General features: G+C 46.0%; 1 long non-coding RNA gene across 1 annotated transcript; it reads left to right on the forward strand.

Moving 5' to 3' along the window:
- Positions 1 to 6249: 6249 nt before the first annotated feature.
- On the forward strand, positions 6250 to 26305 carry LOC105517010. Its single transcript, XR_001002591.1, has 2 exons — positions 6250 to 6383; positions 25809 to 26305. It is a non-coding gene; the product is annotated as an uncharacterized LOC105517010 (long non-coding RNA).
- Positions 26306 to 26336: the final 31 nt, after the last annotated feature.

Below are 26336 nucleotides of genomic sequence, written 5' to 3' on the forward strand. Positions count from 1 at the left end.
TTTATGTTGTGCATTCATTCCGGCACACATCATTCATTCATCCAACAAGCGTTTATTTGATTCTTAGGATGTTCTAACCCAATTTTAGGGATTGTGCAGGGATATAAAAGGAATAATATTGCTTGATCTGCAAGTCTAGTTGGACAAGAGCACAGTCATAACACAAGGGAGAACGTGTTATGTGTCCTAAGGGCAGCATGCACTGCAGCGTGGGGAGTGTTCCAAGAAGGGACAAATTGCTTCAGCAAGAGGAAATCATTGAGGACTTTTCAGAGGATTCTAAGGAAAATATGTTTGCCTTAAAGAGCAACTAAAAGTGCTCTACAAATAGAGAGTATTATATTTCATGTTCCTGGCCCACAAAAAATGGTCATAACACCATCCCCGGCTGGAGTTGATTCTACACTTTTTACCAGAAGCACTGACCTTGGTAACTTTGGCAAACATCCATACACACACACACACACACACACACACACACACACACACACACACACAGAAAGAGAGAGAGAGAGAGAGAGAGAGAGAGAGAGGAAAACCACCTGGATGGGGAAAGGGCTGTGCATGTGAGGATGGACCCCTGAGAGAATGTGGCCTCCAGGCTCAGGCTTGGCAGACAGTCCCAGGGCTCTGAGGCCATAGTACCTCTGTTCCTGGACCTTCCAGGCTCTAGCTATGGCCAGCTGTATCCCAGAGTCAAGCTGTTTCATCATAGAGAAAGTGGGGCAGGAGATGACCAGTCAGCTGTGTCTCCATTTTTCAGATGAGAAGATAAAGGCACAGAGAAGTGAAGGAGCCTCCCTGGGGTGTTGGGATTTGAACCAGTATCAGGTTTTAATAAAATTTTTTTGTTGGTTTTACTCCAAAGTCCAGCAAAAGATTGGCCAGACCAGAAACTGGATTTTAAAATCCTCTCCCTGAAATGCCCAGTCCTTCTCCTTCCTCAGCTGTTGTGGGTCCTCCCTGTGATCTGTCCCAGCCCCCATCAACACCCAGCTGCTGGCACATAGTAGGGAGGGAAGTCACTGTGCTTCCCTCCCCAGTGCAGGATGCCATTTACACCCGTTCCACGGTGTGCCCACCCCTCGCAGCTCTTGTCATGGGCCTTAGCTATGTGATTTGTGTGTGATTTTTTTGTTTGTTTGTTTGTTTGTTTGTTTTTTGAGATGGAGTCTCGCTCTGTCACCCAGGCTGGAGTGAAGTGGCCGGATCTCAGCTCACTGCAAGCTCCGCCTCCCAGGTTTACGCCATTCTCCTGCCTCAGCCTCCCGAGTAGCTGGGGCTACAGGCACCTGCCACCTGGCCCGGCTAGTTTTTTGTATTTTTTAGTAGAGACGGAGTTTCACCGGGTTAGCCAGGATGGTCTTCATCTCCTGATCTCCGGATCCGCCTGTCTCGGCCTCCCAAAGTGCTGGGATTACAGGCTTGAGCCACTGGGCCCGGCCTGTGTGTGATTGTTGACAGCATCTGTCTCCTCTGCTAGATGAAAAGTTCTGTAAAGGTTGCCTCTGTTTCTCCAGCACAACTGAATGAAAAGTAGTGTCTCCTGTTCAGTGACTTTTAGGCCTTTCCATACAGAAATCCTGCTGCAGAAGCCTATCTGCTTGTCTGGGGAGACAGTCCTACCAGAGAATGGGGTGATGTAGGATCAACCCTCCTCACTGCCGGAAAGATAGGCCCTACCTAGCAGGTACACTATTGATCCAGAAGGACCCATCTCAATGGTGGGAGCTGGGCAGAAGAGAGGCAGGGGAAGTGGAGGAAGCCAGGGAGACAGGGCCTTGGGGTGTGGCAGTGTGCCAGACTGATGGCAGAGGGTAAAGCATCCTGCAGAGCGTGGGGCTAGGGTGACCACATGCTAAAATTAGGGAAGGTCCCAGGGAATCTGGAGGGTGGCCATGCCAAGACGGGAATGGCTCAGTGAGACTCCATTTCAAAAACTTACATGAAACACTTCCTTGGGTGACTTTGAATCACATGCTTCTGTTGTTATTAATTTTTCTGAGAACGTGATTTAGCGCCAACAGCTTTTTTAGAGCAGGGTCTGTTTTATTAAACTAAAAAGGTCATACTGGCTCCTATTGTGTACCAGACATTGGCTTTCCACATATGTTATCTTTTTAACCTTCACAACTGCTTGAGTAATTTATTTTATCCCATTTTTCAGATGAGGAAAGTAAGGCTCACAGGGATTAAATAGCATCCCAAGGCACTGGGATTTGAACCCACTTTGCCAGACTCCAAGACCTACCAAAGGGTCCAGGACAGGACTGGCTGGATGAGAATATGCCATCAGTTCATGCTTATCAGCAACAGACACCTCTCCACTGTCACCCTAAATCCATCCTCAGTAATAAGTCTTGCACAAACTTGCCTGGGGTGGCCTGGCTGGAGCAGATCCCCTGGCTGGGGTATACTCTGTGGGGTTGCTTCTTAGTGCTGTTCCAGGTAGGCTTCCGTGCCAGCCTTCAGTTCAGGGGGCGCCAAGACCCTCAAGGAAGGTCCTCGCTGGCTCCCAGTTCTGCCTGGCCAGCCTTTCCAAGAGCTCCCCATTCATCAGTCTCTCACTTCCAGAATATGCATTTGGCAGCTGTTTCTCCCTAGGTGGGGTGGGGTAGAAGTGAGGGTAGATGTGAAGGAGAGGGTGGTTCTTGCCAAAATAGTGAACTGGGCTGCTCTAGCTGAGGTTACTTGTGGGAAAATCTTTGAAAAATATTCTTAATCAGATTTGAAATACATCACTCCTAGAGGAGGACTGGGACTCTTTGGACCCTGGGGAGGCACATATCTGGGCTCAGGGTCAGGATCTGGGCACCCCCATCCCAGAAGAGAAAAGTTTCTTTGAAAGGAAGGTTTCAGCTCATAGAACCATGACTGTTACCACTGGAAGAGACCTCGGTTCCCTGCTCTGTGGTGAGTATCGTTCCATTTCACTATCATTGCATTTCACAGATGATCCCACTGAGGTAGGGAGGCCGGACCATCCTGACCTCAGGGAATTGAGGAAAACGTGCAGCTTCAAGGACCACTTCTGGGCTAGTGGCAAGAGCATTAGACAGAGACATAGAGAACGAGCCCTGTTTATTCATTAAATTGCCTGGGTTTTTGTCCCGGTAGGATTTGGAGGCAGATTCACTGTAAAATATGAATGGTTCCAATGCATTATTCTCACTCTTTCTGTAAATAAAAAATACATGGCAAATAACCATGTCAGGCCCAGTTGTTTGATGGCCTCTCTCTTGATACTTAATTTCATTTCATGACATAAAATAAGGAGGGCAGTGAGGTGGGGGGAAGCGGACTTTTGTCAAAGTACAGTCTCATTGGTTAACACCTGAGGGGAAATGACTGAAAAGAACTTAATTCAAAAAATGCTTTAGGCACAAAGGAGCTTCTTCCAACCAGTAAAAGTCAGACAGCTATGGAGAGAGAGACATCAATAAATAATCAGCCAGCTTAGACTTTTAAATGGGAATCCCAGCCTCAGCACCCAAAGGTAAATTGCATCTTTTCTACCAGCCTCCAAGCAGGGCTTCATGCTTGTGTGGACTGGGAAACTTTGCTTGTCGCAAATGTAGCCTGACCTTTCTTTCTAATAGGATAAATATATCCTGTTCATATATATCCTATATATATCCCACATGTCACGTTTCATACATATATATGGAGAAAGGAAAAGTGTCCAGTCTTAGAAATCCCAAATGGCACTTTTGTCATCTGGTTTCACTGTGGTTTTGGTTTAAGGCAGAAATCTCCTGTGCAAACATCACCTCTTGTAAATAGCTAGGGTGGGGTAGTCTCTGGAGCAGGGCGAGGGAGGTGCCCAGATGCTGCCCCTGAGTCCCTGAGTCCCCCTGAGTCCCCTGAGATATGTGCCTCTCCAGGGTCCAAAGAGTCCCAGTCCTCCTCTAGGAGTGATGTATTTCAAATCTGATTAAGAACATTTTTCTGACCCTGCCCAGAATAACCCAGCCTCTCCTGGACTTGATTTCAATTCCAGGGATGTGGATTTGTCAGCATGACAAAGGAGCGAGCCCCTTCCTGGGTGGGATTTGAGCTCCACCTTCTGCTTCCTGGCTAGGACCCCCTGCTGCCCAGGACCTTGGTTGACCAGCAGGTCCGGGGGCATCAATCACCATCCACCAGTGTTTTATGAGGCCACTTCTGAACCAAAGAGCCAGCAAGGGGGTTTATGGAGCTGGCTCTTTCTGCTACAAACACTGTTTCTTATTGCTTGTCATTTTCTCCCAGACTGTTAACACCTCATCCCTCTAAAAGCAAACTGACCTGTGGGTCTTCCTTGGTGGACAGGGCAAAGGATTCCATGAGCAAAGGCTGTTTCTCTGCCTGCAGAAAGCATATGCTGCCTGGAATTTGGAGACAATGGCAGCTCTACATTCTTCTTCCTTGGCCCTTTGCTGTTGGGGTGGGTGGCTCCTCCCTGTGAGTTAGGGTCCCCATCTCAGAGCAGAAAGGAGGGCCCAGATGGGGATAATGTGAGGTTTTTCTGGGGCTATCTTTCATAAGTGATACAGTGAGAGAGCCCAGTGTTCTCAGCCCATGGGGCCTGCCAGGAAAGGGAGTCTGGAGCCCAGGGGTTTGCCTGCCCTAGTTCACTGGCTAGTCAGAATTGAGATATGCAGCAAAGGTAAAATACATATGGAGTTTCCCAGACTCAGTGCAAAAAAAGTAAAATAATAATTTTGAAATGTTGATTACATGTTGAAATGACAATAAATTGGATATATTGGGTTAAATAAAATACACTATTAAAATAAATCTCATTTGTTTTGTTTTGTCTTTTAAAATGGGGCTATGAAGAAAATTTAAAATTACACAAATGGCTCAAATTATATTTCTATTGAACACCATATGGGTCCTTTCATTATTCAAGGGGAGATACTTACCAAACTAAGATCAGTGTTTCTACCTTGTCATTCTAACATCATTTTATAATGAAATATATAAATACAAGAAGGATATATAACATAAATTGCAATTTAAAATATAGTGAAATGATCACCTTCCACCATCCAGTTAAAGCAACAGAAAAACCCAACACATTTGAAGGATTATGTTCCCCTCTCTGACCACACCTCTCTCCATCCCTTATCAGAGGCAATTGCCATCTGAATTTGCCCTGCCCTTATTAAATTATAATTTTTATTTTAAGAAATTATAAAAATTCAGAAAGTACCAAGAATCCCTAACAAACACCTGTGTACAATAGTAGAGCATTGATCATTGTTAACAAGTTGTCCTGTTTGTTTCTCGTTAAATAAAGTAATGAGGGCATTATGAATAAAGCTGGAGCTGTCTTTTAATTGCTGGCCAGATCACTCCACTCCCAGGTGCTCAGTTGTATTTCTGCAGCAAGGTATTAGTGTATCCTCAAATGACAAGTATAAGGTCAGCCCCTTAGCTGACATCAGGCCCCAGAGGGTATAGCAGAGATTCTCATGAGCACATACCTCCAAGAAAAAAATCAGCAGATATAAAAAGTAGCTGCAATCTAGCATGGCCCAATTACTTTATGGAATCATTGTCCTTAGTTGTGGAAAGGCCATTAGAAATCAGTTACAATGGAGGCCAGAGGGGCTGAGTGACTGATATGAAGTCGCCAGCCAGGTATGTCAGGGCCTGGACTGAACCTGGGTCTCCCATCAAGCACTGAACTCAAGGTGAGCTCAGTTGCCAGCCGTGTGAATCGTCTGAATCATGACACACTTCACACTAGAATTTCCAAGATAAGTGAGTGGAACTGGGGACTGAGCTTCCTAGGAGTGGAAGGTCAAGCAGAAAGCCCTTTCAGGTTGTTAGGAAACGTTTTTCAAATATCTGGGTCCACTTCCCTCGACAGGAAGTCCCCGCTGCTCAACATTACACGTCTTTCTTGGCTAACGATGGAGCTTCTAGCCATTTCTCTGAAGACAGCAGTGCTCACTGTCTAATCCATAACTGGAGGTGAAGGAGCTTCAACTACATTGAAGCCAAGCTTTGTTTACGTCTTCTTTTAAAAAGAAATTCTTACTGTTTGATGGCATAATTTTCTTGTAATTCATTTCTGATCTAAATTGAAGTGATGCAAATATATATATATATTCCTAACCACCAGGAATATTGTTGAGTTCTAGTTCGTAGAGGTTCTAATGGAGTGATACTCACCAGTGGCCTGACTCAGCCATGCAAGGAAGTCCTACAAAGAGAGATGTGAGAATAAAAGGAAACTGTTTGCCATATTCTTTCCAGGAGCAGACAATTGAGAGGCCTGGCCCATGTATGGGTTTGAACCACCTCAGGACTGAAGATGAGAGGCTCAGTTTCACTAACAATAAGAACAGTGACAAATTCCCTGCCCCGTCAAAGCCCTATGGCTTAGGCAGGTAGAGCCGTCACATTGAATGTTTGCAAGCTGACTCTTCAATAAGACTGTGAGCTACTTGAGACAGGAATTGGGTCTCTGTGTAGTGTATCACATCTACCTCAATGCTCTGCTTAGAGGAAGTGTTTGAAAAAATTTTGTGTGATAAATGATAATAATAATCCAGTTAAGATATACTGCCTTTGTTATGAAAAACTCTCTATCTCAAGGTGGAGCAGGTGAGTTGTGGTATGCATTTTCCTTGTTCTGGACAAAGCAAAGCACTACGATACCAAAAGGGGCCAAAATCAACATGGGGGATTGTTTACTCAGGAGGAGCGGGTGAGCTGGGTAGGGGAAGGCAGGAGGAGAGAAAGAACGCACGGGTGCTGCAGAAACCTTGAAACAATCAAAGGCACAAATGCCTCTTTTTTATAAACACGGTGTGAGACAGATGTTTACCCAGGACAATCCAGGGCGTAAAAGCCAGCCAAAGCCGGAGAGATTCATGCTCCGCAAACAAGGGATTTCCTGGGGGAAGGAGTGGCGGGTAATGGGTTCTACAAATTTCTCCTCCTGATAACTACATCACAGACCTAGTCCAAAGAGACCATTCCTTCCTATTGAAACCTTATTTAAATACTGCCGCCTATCTTGGGCGGAATCGCCGTTGTATTGGCTGGCTTAGGCTATTCTCTCAAAGCTTTATGCAACACTCGAGGAAGAAATAGACAGCATGTCTCTGTGGGAGCAGGGGACACACCTTTCAGGGAATTTTCTTCCCAAAATGCGTCAGGAGTCAGCATGTCCCAGTTCTGATCAGTGGCCTTCAAACAAGTAAAGGTTGTAGAGAAAACAAGAGTGGTGCCTCTTTAAAACAGCAAAAATACCATTTGCACAGTGTGGATGCTTTTCAACACATTCGTCGTTATGTGATTATTTAAATAAAACCACCACCATGATAAAAGAGACCAACACTGCGGTTGCCTTTGCAATGATTGCTACGTTGGTTCCCTCATGCTTATGTTCTCTCTCTGGATTCTTTTCAGGTACAGCAAGGGGGTCAGGAATGGGATCAGGGATTTCAAACACTGGTCCACACATGGCCACAGTTTTCTGTGTGACTTTCGATGAATCAACCCCCCCTTTCTGGGCCTCAGTTTCCCCACCTCTAAAGAGACTGCATTAGATTAAATGAAACTTGATGCTCTGCCTGTTCTGAAATGCCAAGTTCTTTCTCTAGGAATGGGCACACGTTTGTGCCCAGCTCTCCATTCCTATTCACATCTTACCAATACCTTTCTTTTTTTCTGGGAGGGAGGCAGGTCAGGATTTCTTGCATGAGGTCTTAAAACCAAGCAAATTCTACTGGTCCATTTTCCTCAGTGAACTCAGTAAGCCATTCCTGTGTCAAATGTGACTGACTGTGTGAAACCAGCAAACTCCATGTGGTTCAGCCCTCAAGGCAAGAACTGAAGTATTTCATTTCAGATGGCTGAGATTGGCTTCTAGCACCTCCATGGTGTCTAGCCAGGCATTCTTGTCTCTGCAACCAGCCTGCACATCTCTTGGATTCAACTAGCATTTATTGGGCAGCTACTCTGTGCCACACACTGTGCTCAGCACTAGAAACATAAAGAGAACAACATCAGGCCTCCTTGAGCTTACAGCCTCGTGCAAAAACAAGGTTCTAAACCAGAAATTCACCCCAATACAAGATCACACAATGTGATGGAGCCTTGGGATGGTGTCTTTAAGAAAATTTTCTGAAAAGCTAAAAGTATTTCTCTCCCATACTTATCTCGGAAAGAGGGGTTGTGGTTGGCAGAAATGGCATTAAGGTCAGTGAGAGGCGGGACTGAGCCTTTGCTTGGAGAATGGCTAAGCTTCCTTCCTCACTCCATGGGGGCCTTTTCACTTTCACACATACCTGAAAGATTCAGGAGCCCCTGCCCTTCAGGTGGGAGGGACCTGGGAGAAACAGCAATGGCCTCTGGACGTTTCTGGCATTTTCCATGTGGTCTGCTGCCAAATATAGTGTGTGATTGGGATGGGAGGACTGAGTACAGCTAGCAAGGTGGTACCTGGAGGGCATAAACAGTGTTTGGGCATGGCCTAGAGTAGAGACCAAGGAGGCTGGGAGTGGGGGAGAGAAGGTTCTGCTTTGGGCAGCCCTGGGCAGGCTGGGTTGTGTGGGAGGCAGAGCAGGAAATGGCCCCAGGACAGAGTCAGATTTATTCACTGTCTGGGCTTGGTCCCAGCCGGTCCTTTGCTCAGGCTTGGTAAATCCTCCGGTTCTGAAGTCATTTTTATTAGCGATTGCCTTTTTTTTTTTTTTTTTTTAAGCTTTGAAAATGTGGTTGGACGAAAATGAAATTTCAGATGTGTGTGTCTCAGCATTGATTTTTCTATTTGTAATAACACACCCCGGCATATCTCCTTTGATATCAAGAGGATAAAATGTCCCTAACAGCATGCTCTCCATTCTGGGGTAATGGATAAAGCCTGTTTATGAGATGTCATTTATTCCACAATAGACAGTAAATAAAAGCCATTTCAAGCTTGGGTTAAATCAAAGCTTGTTCAGGATTTCAGCAGATTTGCAAATCACCTCGGGGACCTTCATCAGTTGCAGTTGCTGTTTTCCTCCTTGCTATTGACTCTCTCCCTCTGTCTGCCAAGCCTCTTTCTATCCTTAGCTACCCTGAGCACCTGACTGATTTGGAAAAAGACAACTGGCCTGGCGAGAGACCTAGCGTGACATTAAAAATTCCTTCCCTCAATTTGGGGAATAAAGGCTTTGAAAGACAGTAAGAAATTGAGGTTATATCAACAAAAGCCAGAATGGCAAAGGGAAGGAAAAAAAAAGTTCGCAGGAAAATAAGATGCAAACCTGAATTGGAGAAAGCATCTGAAAGGCGGTGGTGGCAGCAGCAGCTCCTTTGAGTCATGTGCAGATTGTATTTCTTTCACTTCCTGGGACCCTGTGCACTGGAGGGAGGGGGAAGAGAAGGGAAGGGGCACCACCTGAGGTGTCCCTGCACTAAACCAGGCTTTTGTCTTGCACATTCGAACTCCTATCCTCCGATCCAACCTGTAACCCCTACAAAGCCTGGCCTTTGGGACCCACTTAAGTCCCAGGAAGCCGAGTGACCTGTCCCCTTTCCCTGGTCCTTCACAGTATGTTATTTGGGGTCTTTGACACGTTTCATCTCACCTTACTTCTGCGTGTTCTGGAGAGTATTGGCCTCACAATTGAAATGCAGATTCCTCTGAGGTTTGGGACAAACTTTTAAAGCTAGAAGAGTCAGTCCTGGGTCTCTAGACCAATTTTCTCTTCACTGCCGGAATCCCCTGCATGGCATCCTCAAAGACAGCAGCCCCTGCCTTCATGCCACCCAGAGTAGGGACTGCAGATATGGGAGTCTCTTGGTCTGGGAAATGTCTTCATCTATTAAGCTGAAGTCTTCCATCCTGGAATGCCAGCTCCTCTTCAGATGCCATCCTGCCTCCCAGAGGGAGAGTGAGTGTGCTGTAAGGAGTCCTAGTGTGTGAGTGAGTGTGCTGTAAGGAGTGAGTGTGCTGTAAGGAGTCGTAGCTCCTTACAGCAGCATTTTCCTAGGTGACCTTGGGCCTGTCTCACCTACCTCAACCACACTCCAGCCAGAGGGCTGATTTGGTTTCAGTTTATCACTTGGCCATGAGAATCAGTACCCCAACATTTCATTGGTTAGTGTAGACCAGAGAAGTGTGTTCAAATATTTCTGTCTTAGGATATTTGTCTCATCATTCCCATTCAATATTTATTGAGTAACAGTTTTGTAGAAAATAATATTCTAGGTCTGCGATAGGTTGTATTATTGTTCAAAATCTTTACTGCCACCCCACTGCCCCCCGTTAGTCTGCCTTATGTGGGAGGATTATGCATCCTTGTCCCTGTCAACTATGTGACCTGTCTGGCCATGAAATGTGAGCATAAGTGTCAAAGTGCAGATGAACCACTGAGATTCCATGGGCATCTCATCCATGTGAGTAAGAAACCTCTGTTATTAGAGGCCAGGTGTGGTGGCTCATGCCTGTAATCCCAGCACTTTGGGAGGCTGAGGGGGGTGGACCACTTGAGGTCAGGAGTTCAAGACCAGCCTGGCTAACATGCGAAACCCCGACTCTACTAAAAAGACAAAAATTAGCTGGATGTGGTGGCGTGGCCTGTAATCCCAGCTACTCGGGAGGCAGGAAGACAGGAGAGGCAGGAGAATCACTTGAACGCAGGAGGCAGAGGTTGCAGTGAGCTGTGATTGCACCACTGCACTCCAGCCTAGGAGACAGAGTGAGACTCTGTCTCAAAAAACAAACAAACAAACAAACAAAAATCCTGTTATTAGTGAGTTTTAGTAACAGTGAAACCTCTGTTACTAGAAACACTTGGATCATCATAATTAGACTAAGCTGATGAAACAAGGTCCTCCAGGAAATTTCAAGAAATTCTGAGCACATTCTGTGATGTCAGGAAACTTACAGTCTAATTGAGGAGACCCTGTCCAGTGCCAAAAACATGGTGAAAATAGTAAATGCTTCAGGAACTCAAAGGAGGGAGAGGAGGAGGAGCTGGGTGATTCAGGGAGAACTTTTGGAGCATTAACTCAAACTGGATGAGGCTCAGAAACTTCATCCACCTGCAGGAGAGCCCTGCTGTCTTGGACTCAGTTCTTCATGTTGAGAGATTAAGAGCTTGGGTATTCCTCAAGCTCTTTTTTTTTTTTTTTTTCCTTTTTGTGACAGTCTCTATCACCCAGGCTGGAGTGCAATGGTGCCATCTTGGCTCACTGCAACCTCCGCTACCCAGGTTAAGGTGATTCTCCTGCCTCAGCCTCCTGAGTAGCTGGGACTATAGGTGCACACCACCAAGCCTGGCTAATTTTTGTATTTTTAGTAGAGATATGGTTTTGCCATGTTGGCCAGGCTTGTCTCGAATTCCTGGACTCAAGTGATCTGCCCACCTCGGCCTCCCAAAGTGTTGGGATTACAGGCATAAGCCACTGAGCCCTGCCTATTCCTCAAGCTCTTAATTCTAATTCTCTCACTTAAGGGTGAGCTAATGAGAGAGCACACTGCATGCACCTAGCATTGTTTCAGGCCTTGAATAACTTTTAATTCAGATAACTTGATAGCGGTGAATCGATGACATCAATAGTAATAGATATTTGAAATAGATGTGCCCTTTTCAGTCTTCTGAAATCAAATTGTGGGAGTAACTGTCTATGGTTCTGTATAAAACCAGTCAGACTGGGCGCAGTGGCTCATGCCTGTAATCCCAGCACTTTGGGAGGCCGAGGCAGACGGATCACTGGAGATCAGGAGTTCGAGACCAGCCTAGCCAACATAGTGAAACCCCATCTCTACTAAAAATAAAAAAAAACTAATGAATTAGCCAGGCATGGTGGCACATGCCTGTAACCCCAGCTACTCAGGAGGCTGAAGCAGGAGAATCACTTGAACCCGGGAGGCAGAGGTTGCAGTGAGCCGAGATGGTATGAGTTAGACTCTGTCTCAACAAACAAACAAAAACCAGTCTGGATAGGGGCTGGCTCCTAGAAGTGACCAGAAAGGTCCTCAGCAGCTGAAGCCACAGCTGTCCCTTTGTTCCCCCCCTCCTCCCGGTCCTTATCTGTCTCATTTAATCAACTCAATAGCCTTTTGAGGGAGATGCTGTTGTTATCCCCATTTTACAGATATAAATACTGAGTCTTAGAGGGGTTACAACTCTCACCAAAAAGGATGCATAATCAATCAGTAAGTGTCTGAGCCAGGACTAGGGCAGTGTCCTGCCTGAATCCAGGGCTTCGCCCTTCACCATCCTCTGATGCCTACAACAGTGCAGGCTCTGCCCCGTTGCCCCCTGAGGGGGCCAGGAAAGGGGTCTCCCTAGGGGAGCTATGACGGCAGGGTCTGCAGCTTGGCCATGAGGCTGACTCCCAAAGATGCTGCAGAATAAGCCAGTAGTTAGAGATGCTATAGGAATTACACAGGGAAAAATCAGCAATGTACGAGAGAAGAGGAAGAAAAGGGGAAGGAGAGACAAAAGGGAGGGGGAAGGCCCCCCAGGTGCCCTGGTGCCTGGAATACTTGCTCTGTGCCTCTGATTTCTCTTGAGTGGTGCCTGGGTGCGCTTTGTTACAGTTAAAGTTGTGTCAGTGGTTTCATTAGAACCCAGGCTTTGATTTATAACCCTCCCTGCAAAAGTGTGCTCCTGGCTGAAAACTGGCATCTGAGGTCTTAGGCCAATGGAGCCATTTCTATAGAAGAGTTACAAGGCAAGGGCCAGGAGGGAGGTCCCTTTCTTGAGCCCAGCTTTCCAGCCAGAAATAAAAAGAAGGGGGTGGGGAGTTGTTCAGAATTCAGAAACAGCCTAGATTTCAGAAGTGGTGCTTAAAGGGTCAGTTTCTTCATATGCATGCAGAGACTTTAGTGAAAGTATCTCAAAACGGTTCACAGAAATGGTGCTTTGGAGTAACTCCATCTTGCAAACATCATTATGAAGAATAATCAACAATAATAATGAAGATAATGATCATGGTAGTAAGACTTTCTTGTGGGATGATGCTTTAACTTTATCATGAAGCATCCACATGCATGGTCACACTAATACAGCAGCCCTGAGATAATTGGGAAGAAATTATTATCCCTGTTTTGTGACAAAACTGAGACCCAAATCAGCTGAATGCTATGCTTAGAGGCAGCAGCCTCAGTTCAGTGGCCTTCCTGCCCTAGCGTGCCATCTGAACCAGGACTTCCATAAACAAAAAAGCAAAGCAGGTCTGTATACCAGCAGCTCATTTCGATTTTTTTCACTTTTATTTTAGAAGAATATGCATCATTGGAAACAGGTCCCATTTTAAGCCACGTGAGGCTTGAGAAAAATAAATGTGAAAATAAAAGCGCTGTTTAATATGGGTATCATTATTACTATTATTATTGCAAAGAGCCTATTTGGAACTGCCTAAAAACCTAAAGACTGATTAATAGTTTTAGAGCATCAGAAGGTATGCTTTTTTTCCCAGTATAAATTATTTTTTCCCAAATGGTTGAAAAATCATAATCATAATCATTATCATCATCATCATTCCTTCCACTAATTTATTGCTTCACACATAATGTCTCATGAATTAGCACTTTTACTGCTCAAGCATCCCCATTTAACAGATGAGGAGCTGGAGGCTCAAGTGCAAATAGCAAAATGAGCGGGGCTTGAGACTGAAATTTGGATTTTCAATAAGCTTGCCACCTTACCACTGTGCCTCTTATCACACATGCTTTGCTGGGCAAATGCTTTGAAGCCCAAAATTGCACCAGGTTGGAAATTAGAAATAGTTCACCATCAGGAATAGAGCTAATGTGGCCAAAGCAGTCACCGTCAGGACAGACACTCCAATGACAGGCTCCTTGATGTCTCACCAGCACGTTCACTGTACATGGGATCCTCAGCCCTGTCTCAGTCCCTCCCGCTGGAGCCCTGTCCCATAAAGGCCTGCCCCAGGGGCTGGGAGCCAGGCAGAGCTTCGTCCCTCCCACTGAGCAAGACTTGGGCTGTCACTGTGCTGTTATTTATGAGTCTCCCTTGCCCAATGAGTGGCCTCGAAGGGGCCCATCCTGGGCCTGCTGTCTGGCCAGACTTGTCACACGTCATTAGATGTTTGGTTGCCACTGACCCCTCTGCCATCTGGCTGAGTGGCCTCAGGGTGAGGAGAGGCAGGCAGCAGCTCCTCATGCAGCCCCCGAGTCTTTGTGGCACTCGGGACATGGAAGGGTTTCAGAACTGTTGTGCTAATCTACTAAGGGGAAGACAAAACTGGAAAATAATCTCTTAAAGAGAGGGGCTCTATTTAGAGTTTCTCACTCTTGGCACTACTGCCATTTGGGGCCAGATAATTCTTTGTTGCCTGAGGCTGTCCTGTGTATGGTAAGATGTTGAGCAGCATCCCTTGCCTCCTCCCTCTAGAGGCCAGTGGCACCCCTGTCCCAGATGTGACAACCAAAAATGATGTCAGACATTGCTGAATTGTCCCCTGGGGGAGAAGAAAACTCACCCCCTTTGAGAACTGCTGGGCAGCTCTAAAGGTAAGACAAATTGGACAGTGAGTTACTGAGCTATGACCATGGCAGGCATGCATGTCCCCCGAACAATAACCATTTCTGGGACAGCATAAACAGATGGCAAATATTTTATGAACACTGTGTTGCCTAATCATTGCAACCATTTATTGTATCGTTGGAATACCTGACCCCACTTTGCAGATGAGGAAACTGAAGTTTAGAGAGGGAAGTGATTATCTTGAGGCCTGAGAAGTGAGAGCTAAGCTAGGTTTAAAATCCAGTTTTGTTGTTGTTGTTGTTTTGTTTTGTTTTGTTTTGTTTTTGTTTTTGAAGTCTCCTGCACATTGCTGCGGCCTTGTGTCCTTGTTCTCAGTGTAAGGGCTTGGCAAACAGGGCATGTGGGGCCCTGAATGTTCTATGGTGGCATACTGGACCTACGGCAGAGGATGCTGATTTCGTGTCCTCCCGCTATTTCCACTATGTTACTCAGGGCCTCTTTTTCCCCACAGCCCATCTTCCCCAGAGCTCCCCTTTCTGTGCCCTGGAGCAACCCCTTTGCACCATAACAACATCTGACCCACAGGACCCAGGGTGGTGGGAGAAAGTTAGAACCCCTCCCAGGGATGCTTACATTGTAAAAGATCCCTAGGGATTTCTCAATCAAACCAGTGCACTCTATGACATTTCAGTCACTTTACTAGGTTGGTGTAGAACTCGCTGGGTGGGGTATGGTAGAGCCCTTTAAATCAGTCTATAAGCTAGGAGATTCCATCTCTATAAAAGTGAAATATTTGAATTTTAAAATATAGGAAAGTGGTCAAGTGGTTGCTACTGCTATTTTAACAATTGCATGTAAGTCTTTAATTATAACTTGCCTTAAACCCTCTCTAGAAGTAAGTGACAAATTCATGAATATCTTCTGTGCTTATTAAGTAAAACAAGCCTATTCCCAGAGTGCCTGTCCCCAGATTTGTTTTGTAGAATCTGGAGTAGGCATTAAGTTATATATAAGCCAGTAAAGTGGTCCAACCACACATATAAATTGTACGACCCTGAATTCTTCTTGACCCCTTTCCCTGAATTGCATGCCCCCTTGCTGTCTTGCAGGCCAAGAGGTCCCCAGTTGGTTCTGCTCTGGTGCAAGTTGTGGCTAAGGGTCTGGCTGATGGACTCACCTAGATTGCTTGGGCTTCTTCCCTTCAATATGGGTGATTTAATCTGAGTTTCAGGTTCCACCAGCAACTCTTGCCTCCCTGATGTTGTTAAACAAATCACTTCCTTTGCCAAATAATTAATTTGATGACATTTCTAATTTCTGCTTATCCTCCCTTCAAGACATGCAAACTTCATTTTATGACCCCTGTTCCAAAGGAACACACAGGCCAGAAAGGTCATTAGATGTACAGGTAGAGTCAGGAAGGCACAGATGTTTGCACTGGAGGAATACTAGGAAGCTGGCAGCTGGCAGCCCTTTCTGCTTTTTCCAATCCACATTATTCAAGACAAGGGTTTTTGTTGTGGTAAATCCATATTTGAGGTGAAAATTATTGCCAGCCTTATTTAGAAGGAAGGCTGAATGCACTTCCCAAAGCCAAAGAGGAGAAAGGACTATTCGTGGATTCCTGGATTGTATGAGCTATGTCATCTGGGCAGGCTGCGAGGAGGATGAGGATTGTAGGCTAGGCTGGGGGTGGTGTGCTTACACAGATAGAGGGCAGAGAAGGTGCATTCAGGGCGAAGCCACGACGGTGGACGGTGTTGGTGGGGGGCGTAGGTACTAATGGAAGTAGAAGCACAGGGTATGTTTCAGGGGTGGTGTTTGGCTGTTAGATTTGATTGTGATCAGCTGGAAGGCTGTCACAAGTCCCGAATGCCAGGTGAAGCAGTGGGAACTCCATCTGTGTTCCCGTCAGGAGAAGCAAAAGGCAAAGCCTCCTTCAGCCCTTTCCCATCCCATAACTTCTGCTTGCCACGAGACCCCAAGATGCTGCAGCAACCAGAGGGGCTACCTGGATCATCAAATAAACATGTGATTTAATTAAGTAGAATTTTATAATTCACAATTGTGATATTTTTAAAATGTTTTAAGATGATGCTAGTAGCATCATCTTCTTGTGCTGTTTCGTATACAACTTTGTACACTTCCTCTTCATTTATTTGGATCCCAGCCTTGTGAAATGGAAGGAGATGAACAAGCATGTGTGGATGAGGCAGAAATGGTGGAAGTAACCAAAGCCCAGAGAGATGAGACCACCTGCCCAAGACCACAAAGCCGGTCACCTGTGGGTCTTGGAACCTGTAGCAATTGCCTGTTACTTGAATGTCAAGCTTATAGGGACAACCCCAGATGTTGCTAGAAGGCAGAATCCAGGAAGCTTTAGGCCATGGTAGCTGTCACCGCCTACAGCCTTCGGTCCAGTTCCCTGGTAAAACAGACACCTGTGGGCATCCACAGCACCCTGGGTCTGGGAGAGGGGGGCAGGTGGTCACCCGGAGCTGAAACCCCATCAGCGGAAACACTCCACATAAAAGGGAGCCAGGGATGCCAATTTCCATTTTCATTGGAGTGGCTGGTGCTTAGTAATCCAGAAGCTTTATTTAAGGGCTGACCTCTGACCGGGCCTGTCACTCCAGTGGCAGGCGCCTGATAGTCACTAGAAATCAATAGCCGGCATGAAGGTCACTTCCTAGAAAAACTGGGGCTATCAACGTGTCAGTTCCAATGAAAGATTATAACCAACCAGCAGAGAAGTTTATCTGTGGCTGAGAGCTTGTCTGAGCTGGGCTTCTTGTAGGCTGTACACATGCACGTGTGAGTACCTATGTGTGAGTGGGCAAGTGTGCATGCACGTAGAAATGTGTGCATCTATGAAACAAAGCATGCATGCACAGGAGAGAATGTGTGTTTGTGCTTTTGTGTGGATATGAATGTGCATGTGGGTGCAATCAGTGTGGATAGGTGAGCAGGTGTGTTTAAGTGCAGATGATAATGTGTGTAAGAGAGTTGTGCTTCTGTGTGTACGTGCTTTTTCAAGTAAGTTTGTGTATGTCAGTTAGTGCTCACATGTGAACATGTTAGGCACACATGTATGTGCATATGTGTGGTTGGGTGTGCAGATGCCCATATGTTTGCGTATAAGGGAGTAAATGTGCATTTGATAGTATGTGTACATCTTACCTGTCCTAGAAGGCCTGAAATACTTTGGCCCCTGTCTACTCATCCAGTCTCACCCCCAGATCCTCTCCTCCCTTCCTTACTCCACACTGGTCCCTCACTGGTTTCCTTCCTCTTCCCTGGGGATATGAACCACATCCTCTCAGGGTGCTGGTACTTCAGGGCTTGCTGCTTCCACCAAGCAATGTCTCTTTCTCTCTCATCCTGTACTGCCCCTTTCCTACCATTTGGTTTTTAAATGAAATGCTGGCCTCTTAGAATTACCTTCCCAGCCATCCTGAAGGTGTTCCTCCATGTGTTTCCTCCATGGAATTTACAACATGTGGGGATCTCAGTTTAGTGAGTTGTTTGTTGTCTGCCCCCTCACAGGCCCCCTTTCCATCTCTGCGTGGCTGAGCCCTCACTGAGCTATCCAGGGATCTCGCAAGTGTCTGACACCTCCCAGGTGCTGACTCTTTGGCCTCTTTTCAGACAAGGACAATTTCACCTGCTGAGGAATTCTACACTAGTGCTGTGAACTTCACCTCTTTGGGCCTCAGTTTCCTCATGTGTAAAATGGCAATACCTGCCCTGTCTACACCATAGAATCAATGAAATAAATACGGTAAAAACCTCTTGGAAAGCATGAACTGCCAGGGCCCTGTCACATATTTTCATTTGGTTAAGGGCTGTTACTACTCAGAAAGAGATGTGCAGAAATGGGTGTCAATGATAAGCCAAGGAATTCCAAACAGATCACAGAATGGTTTTTTTCCCTGTCACTAATTCTACTTAGAGGCACTGGCAAATCCTGAGACCTTCTCAGGCCTCTATCAGCCAGGATCTTCATTTACTATCTGGATACCTGTTTCTGGAAGGCATCCTAATCTCTTCCTTTCATAAATGAGTCTGTCTAGGGAGAGTGAAGGGTATACTTCCCCTCAAAGAAAGAGAAAAGCAATATAAAGAATTAATCAATGCTACCCAAAGAAGATGGTTTGTTCCACGTAGTTGCCATGGGAACCTGGAGCTATATACCAGGGCTGCCTGAGCTCTGTGTTAAGTGGCTCTAGACTATGATTTGGGAGCTGGAATCTTGTCTCCACCATACCACTGCTGAGCTGTGGGACCTCCTGTCATCATTGCCTCACTTCTTGGGCCTCAATTTCCTCATATATAATATTAAGGAATCTAAAAGATAATAGAGAATCTCTGGTCCCTTCCTGCTTTGCATAAGTAAAATTCCAAGTCATGTGTCCTATCTGGGTCTCAGTTTTTCTGTCTATTAAGCGGGAGTTGCCTCTTGTAAGTGGTTGAAGGGAAGGGGTAGAAAATGAGAGCCGGGGTCAAATGTAAGTTGTGTCTTCTGGCTTCCAGAATGGTATCTCCTCAGTAAGATAAAGCCTTATGAAATTAATTCTATAGGCACAAATTCCATTATTTTGTTCATTTATTCACCAAACCTGCAATGAGCAACTGCAGCATCATGGTGCCAGGCATGATGAAAGAAGCTGAGGGTTTGGAGGTGACAAAATGCAACCTCTGCTTTCAAAAGCCCAGGGTCTCATGCAGGAGACAGGGAGATAGCTAATTTCAAAGCAAGAAGGGACAGGCTGTAACCAAGGTCAGTAATGAGTGAGTGACAGCACTTTTGAATCTCTCCTTCAGGGTCATCCCTAAGTGCAGAGTGAGGAGATGACCCACCCTTCTGCCCCGCAATGCCATCCTACATCTGAAATTCTTCTTAAGGGCATGGTGGAAACCCTTAACTTTGAGATGAGCCCAATACCAGCACTAACATATGAAACCATAGAGTTGACACTGGACGAACCCCCAGGTTTCATTTGAGAGGACACTGGAGTTCAGGGTGGAAGAAAGGCCTGCCCAAGGTCACACAGCCCAGAGATCCTGGCCTGGGAGCCACAGCTGCTTTCTCTGCTCCACACTGGATTTAGAGGTTGGATTCCAGGCAGTTTCCCAGTTCCTAGTCCCACTGGGTGGGAAGTCAACACTCCTGGTTCTCTCAATGATCTGAAATCACATGCAGAAATCCACTCCTTAGTCACAAAGAGAAGTTAGTGGAAGTGTGTTTTGTTCCTAGTCACCGTCCTGGACAGCTGTCAAGTGGAAAGCCTTCTGATTAACTCATATTATAATGTAAATGACTGCTAAGTTCCCTCCTGTGATAACTGCGTACTGGATAGTGGTCAGGGAAGAAATCCTTCTTATTAATTCCCAGTAAGATGTGAACCACTGACAACTAGCTCTCCAATTGTATTGTCAAAGAGAGTGCCTGGAGGTTCAAAACGTTCATAATTCCTTTCATTTGTTTGACAATTATAGTTTTAGAACTTTTGCTCAAATCTGGGTTTAGTCACTTAGGAGTTTTGACCTTATTAAAGTTATTTAACCTCCCTGAGCCTCAGTTACCTCACTGGGAAAATGAAGATCATAATTAGACCCCAAAATATCAGGTGAGAATTAACTGGGCTCACAGCATAGCCTCTGACTGATTATAGGTGCTTAATAAATGTTAGTTCCTTTTGAAAGATGGAAGTTGCCACCCATGGAGATTTTAAAACTTGCTCAAGAGCACTGCTGGTGAGAGTTGGGTCAGAAACAGCAGTTCAGAAGCTTCCAGTAGCGTTGCAAAGTCCCTCCTGGCAGGACATCAGCATTGGTCTCGTTCATTGCTACGTGTCTGAGGCCCATGGCTGGGTACTAGGGATATGGGCAGTATGGAGAGGCTGGTGGGCAGGAGCATGGTGGTTGCATGGGAGTAGTCACAGAAAATCACTGCTCTGGGGGTCTTCAGCAGACTCCATCACCGTGGCCAAGCTGGGGAGATGAGGGTGGTTTGAGGTGTGGGCAGAGGTGTGTGGCATTGTTGATGGGCCAGGTCAGCTTGGATGGGGTCTCTTGGCATGCACCTCTCCCAGGGGATGTGAGAGTTGGCCTCTGTGGGGAAAGAGCTGGACTATCTATCACCTGTTTGTTCAGGGCACTGTGCCCTTGTGTGCGAGGCAGCTGATGGCCACAGGGCCTCTGCAGCCTCCAGACCTGGGAGACAAAGAGGGGAAGGCTGACTCCCTCTTGGTGAAGGGCCAACTTCTTCTAAGTCAAGGAGGCTGGGGCTGCCACCACCTGACATCAGCCATGGGGACTGGTTTACTCGGTCACGTCTTCAGAGGACTGGCCTCGGAAAGCAGCACAGCTGGAAATCCTGCTGTAAAGCACAGATTTCTGCTATGGAGTCCAAGTCTGTCCAGGTTTTCATGCAATGGGTTTGCTAAAAATGGGACCTATTGTTTTGTTACAGAAACCCAGGCTAAGGACTCATAGCAGACAAAAAGAAATTGATTTCATTATGAAAGTTAAACATGTCCATTGCAAAGGATATAGAAAATACAAGAAAAGTGAAATGTTAAAATCATGCACAGTGCCATCCCAAACTCTTACTAAAATTCTATGTATTAGGTTGGTGCAAAAGTAACTGTGCCATTACTTTTAATGGCAAATTAAAAGTTTATTCCCTTTGACGCAATATTGGGACTCTAATTAAAAGTAACGGCAAACTCGCAAAACCTAATATTTTCTTCTACCATTTTTTCCACATACATTTTTGCAGATGTCATCTTAGTTTGTTTCCTGCCATTTTGTCACATGCATAAACATATTTTAAATTATTATAATATGCTTATATATTTCCTTTGTTTACTCTATTTTTCCCCCAACATTCTACTTTGAAAAATTGTAAACATGCAGCAAAGGTAAAAGAATTTTACAGGCGTCAGTCACAGTGGCTCATGCCTGTAATCCCAGCATTTTGGGAGGCTGAGGCAGGTAGATCACGAGGCCAAGAGATCGAGATCATCCTGGCCAACAACCTGTCTCTACTAAAAATACAAAACTTGGCTGGGTGTGGTGGTGTGCACTTGTAGTCCCAGTTACTCAGGAGGCTGAGGCAAGAGAATAGCTTGAACCCGGGTCGCAGAGATTGCAGTGAGCTGAGATCGCACCAGTGCACTCCAGCCTGGTGATAGAGTGAGACTCCATCTTAAACAAAAAAAAAAAAAAGAATTTTACAGGCAACACCATGTAGACTTAGCCATTATCACCTTTTCTTTCTGTAGATAATTATTAAGGGTTCAATGTATGCTGGTCTCTTGTTAAGTGTAAGAATTCAGTGGTTGATAAAACAGAGTCCCCACCCTCATTAATCAGAGTATCTAGTGGGGAGGCAGACAGACAGACCCATATCCTTATTGTTACATAGGAAACGTATCCAAGGTGAGTGGGGCCTGGGAGAAGGGCCACGTCAGGCTGACTGGTGTTCAGAATGAGACCTGAGCACCTTTTTGCTGGCAGATAAGTTTTCTCTCTTTCCTTCTATAATATGTGGTCTTGATTCAACTTCTTGAAGTCCCAATATTGCATCAAAGGAAATGAACTTTTTAAAAACCAGGATACATGCTTTTTGCCAGGGTGTTTTCCAAAACAACTTGCATTGAAGTGTTGCATTCCGTCTGAAAGGTGATTGAAGGAGTCCGTGCCTTCCCTTTGGGCTCTGTGTTGGAGCCAGGCTGCCCAGGTTTGAACCTGAGTTTTACTGCCTTATTCCCTAGGTACCCCTGGGAAAGTTACAGGAGTTCTGAACTACAACAACTTTCCTCATGTGTAAAACGGGCATTCACCAACACTCACTGATATGGTTGGGATGTTTATCCCCTCCAAATTTTATGTTGAAATGTGACCTCCAATGTTGGAGGTGGGCCTGGGGGGAGGTGTTTGGATCATGGGGGTGAATCCCTCATAAACAGCTTAGCGCCATTTTTTGGTGATGAGTGAATTCTTGCTCAGTTAGCTCACGAGAGATCTGGTTAAGAGTCTAGGGCCTCCCTCTCTGCTCTCCTGCTCCGTTTCTCACCATTTTATGCACTGGCTCTCCCTTCACCTTCTGCCACAATTGTAAGCTTCCTGAGGCCTCACCGGAAACCAAGCAGATGCTGGCACCGTGCTTCCTGTACAGCCTGCAGAACCGTGAGCCAATCAAACCTCTTTTCTTTATAAATTACCCAGCCTCACATGGCAGCGGCACCTATAATCCCAGCTACTCAGGAGGCTGAGACAGAAGAATCGCTTGAACCCGGGAGGCAGAGGTTGCAATGAGCCGAGATCCACCATTGCACTCCAGCCTGGGCAACAAGAGCAAAACTCCATCTCAAAAAAAAAAAAAAACCCAGCCTCAGATTTTTCTTTATAGTGAGACAAAACAGACTAACACACTTACCTTGTAGAGTTGTCGTGAGGTTGAAATGAGTTAAGATTAAGTAACACCCACCTTACAGACTTGTTGTGAGGATGAAATGAGTTACTTTATAAATAGGGCTTAGAACAAAGGCCAGCACACAGGAGTGCTCTATCACCATTGTTACCTGTAGGATGAAAGCTCCAAGAGGACAGGGGTTTGTGCTCGACCTTCCATTTCCATGGTCGTGGAGCCTGCTTAGCTGATAAACACTCAAGGGCAGGATATGAAAGCCCTTGACTTGGGAGAGCCCCTGGTGCCACTTCCTGTGAAATAGAAATTGAACCCATGTGTATTAAAAGTGAAGAACCTATGTTATTTCCTCCAGCAGTGTTCAGAGTCCACCACCTCCATGCAGAGCCCATGGTCCTGTCCTAGGAGGACACTGAGCACACACAGAACTAGACTGTGATGGCAGAAAGCATTAGAGCAACCCCAGCCCTGCACCACATTAACCCCTCAGCCCACTTCCTGCCCCAGCCCTGCTGCGGTGGAAGGGAGAGAAAGAAGCAGGGGTGGAGGCAGGGAGGGCTTGCTGAGTGCTTTCTTTGTGCCAGTCCCTTCACATGTGCTTTCTGCTACTGAATTACCTCCAAGATCCTATGAGGATGCAGTGACAGATGAGAAAACTGAGGCTCAGGGTGGCAAAATAACAGCAAGCCTTAATATGTCAGTAAGCGCTCCCCTACGGCAGACAGGAGAGAGGAGGAAAGAGAAAATGGCTTGTCTGGCCCACAGCAGGACACCAGAAACCAGAGAGGTGGGGGACCTGCTGCCTGTTGGAGGAGAGACCCTGCCAGAGGTGGAGCAGAGACCCCGCACTACTGAAGAAGCCCACAGGAGAGGATGTGGCAGCTCCATCCACCCTGGAGACCCAAGGCACGGGCAAGCACCAGAGAAATAGGCATGAGAGGCCACCTGGGGAACCTTGGCACTTAAAGCCCTCACTTTCTCTGGAGGTGTACACAGGTGAGCGGCAGGTACAATACCGGATTCCACCTAGATCTCTGGGCAAGGAAAGTCTGGTAGGGGTGAGCAACCACTGCGTCAGAGGCCCACTTAGTTCCTCCCAACAAACTCACACAAATGCCACTCTTGGGCAGGGTTGGCAAACCTTTCTGGACTGTGCCTCAGTTTAAGACACACTTCTCACACTGTGACCAACCACACATGTATATGTGTGCATGTGTGTGTGCGTGTGTATGTGTATACATAGACATAACTGAAATGAGTTTCCTGACATAATCCTTCACTTTACCAAGTGTGATGCATCCCAGTATTTTCCACCATTTGCTTCTATTCCTCTCCTCTCCACTCCTCCTCCTCTTCCTGGTCTCAGCCCATTAAACTGATTTCAGAATGCTGAAGTTTGATGTAGAAAACAGGTGCAACCAGGATAGAATCGAGAGTGTTGTGATGCTTGCAGACTGTGTGAGCTACACGGAGCTCAGAAAAGAGAGATCAGAACAGGTGAACAGGCTGCAGCAACCCAGGAAGGCTTTTAGCAGAGGCAACAACTAGAGCTTGACCCAGAAAAGTGGCTGGCTCTGTTCAGTTTAACAGACTTTTCTAGATCTATGTGCCAGGCTCTGTACTTTTACAGACAGGTCAAGGTTGAATGGGGGAGGGGAAAGAAAGACGTTGAACACACAACTACATAAATAATTTAGTTGTAGTTGTGGTAAGTAATGAAGATTAAAAAGTATACAATGTCATGAAATAGAATAAAAGGGGTCCTAATATAATCTTGGAGATCAGGGAAGGCTTCCTGAAGGAGGCAACATTTATGGGGACATCCAAAGGATGAAGAGGAGTGAGCCAGAACCCAGAGGAAGACAATAGCTTTCTAAGCAAGAGCCCGGCACATTCAGGAGGCTATCTGGGGAGATTAGTGACATTTAGAGAACCATTTACCTTCCTTCTGCTAGAGCAGTCAGATCAAAATGCCGGAAACCTTGCCTTCTCATTCTTATGTCTCTATTACCTAGGTGGGTGCTCACTCAGTGTTTGTGGAATCCATCACTTTCTGGATTTGGGTAAAGATGCCCCGTAGCTCATATACATCACTGCAATGCACAACACAGGGAATGGCTGTAAACTCGGGGTGGATCCAGCTGGTGGGACTCCCTCTAAGAATTATCATCAGAGTAAGTCGGGTCTGAAGACACGCTATCCACACAGCATTTACACATTCTCATTACCTGGGTCTGGTGACCATACGACCCAGCTTGCCCCGGACAGTCTCAGTTCACTTCTGTGGCTCCAGCATGATCCTGCCTCATTTCACTTTCAGACATGTCCCAGTTTGGACAATAAATTGTACTGTATCTATAATAACTCTGGGCCACATAGAAATATCCTGGTAGCATGACAGATGTATCCAAAGGTGCCACATTGAAAGCGGATGTTCTATTTAATGAGTTCCCAGTTCCTTGGGGGTTTTTAGCCCCTCAGCCACTACTGGAAAGTCTCCTCCCTTTCCAGAGTTGTCTCACTCCCTTTAAAGCCAACTTACTCTATTTCCACCTTGGCACACTTGAGTTCAGTGGCAGGACAATATTCTTAAGTCTTCCCTTGGGCAGAAGAATGGCATGGGAAAAGGACAGGAATCTTGGGTTATCTGGATGCAAGTCCTGGTTCTGCCATTCCTGGTTCATCGACCCGAGTAAGTCCCTTCACCTGCCTGGACTTGCTGTTTCCCTTTGTTAAGTGGAGATAATAAACACCCCATCCAGGTCCCTGTGTCACAAGGGTGAGGTGCTCTATATTAAGGCAAAGAGGAAGCATTGGATGTCACAGAATGGGACCTCTGGCTATGATTTGGAGATACTGACAAGGGGGAAAGGTGGCATACTAATCAGGCTAATAATAATAATGCTTTAAAACATCAGGACCTTCCCCTAGGATGCTGTTCTCTGTGGAGGAGCCTGCGCCTTTCTGCCACCCAACAGTGACTGCCACAGCCAGGATTAAGCCAACTGTCAGCAAAGAAGGAGGAAGATAAACCCTGTGTGCAGACGGAACGGGGGATGTGTGGGCTGAGGGCACAGAATGTTTCTCCAGCCACCGCAGGAAGCAGCAAGAATACAGAATTCTGGTTGCCTCTGACAATTTTTCCTTTTTTTTTTTTTTTCCTTTTTGGAAGCTGGAGATCCCTGTGCCAAGCCCTCAAAGCAGCCCCGACTTTCCGTGCAATAAAGCAGCAGTGAGAAAGGCTCAGAGTAATTAAGTGGCTGACGCACAGAAGAAGCCGTTACAAAGAATTGACTAAATTGCCCATTCATTAGCAGCTCGGCATGGAAGGAGAATTACAAATAGACGGCGGAGCCCGCAGTAATTCAATCTAACCTTGTACTTACAGAAAACAATGAGATAATGAACAGAAAAATTACCAGGCACATATTGTATTTTGTTAAAGG

Source organism: Colobus angolensis, unplaced genomic scaffold, assembly GCF_000951035.1.
Source record: "Colobus angolensis palliatus isolate OR3802 unplaced genomic scaffold, Cang.pa_1.0 Scaffold299, whole genome shotgun sequence".
Classification (NCBI taxonomy): Eukaryota; Metazoa; Chordata; class Mammalia; order Primates; family Cercopithecidae; genus Colobus; species Colobus angolensis.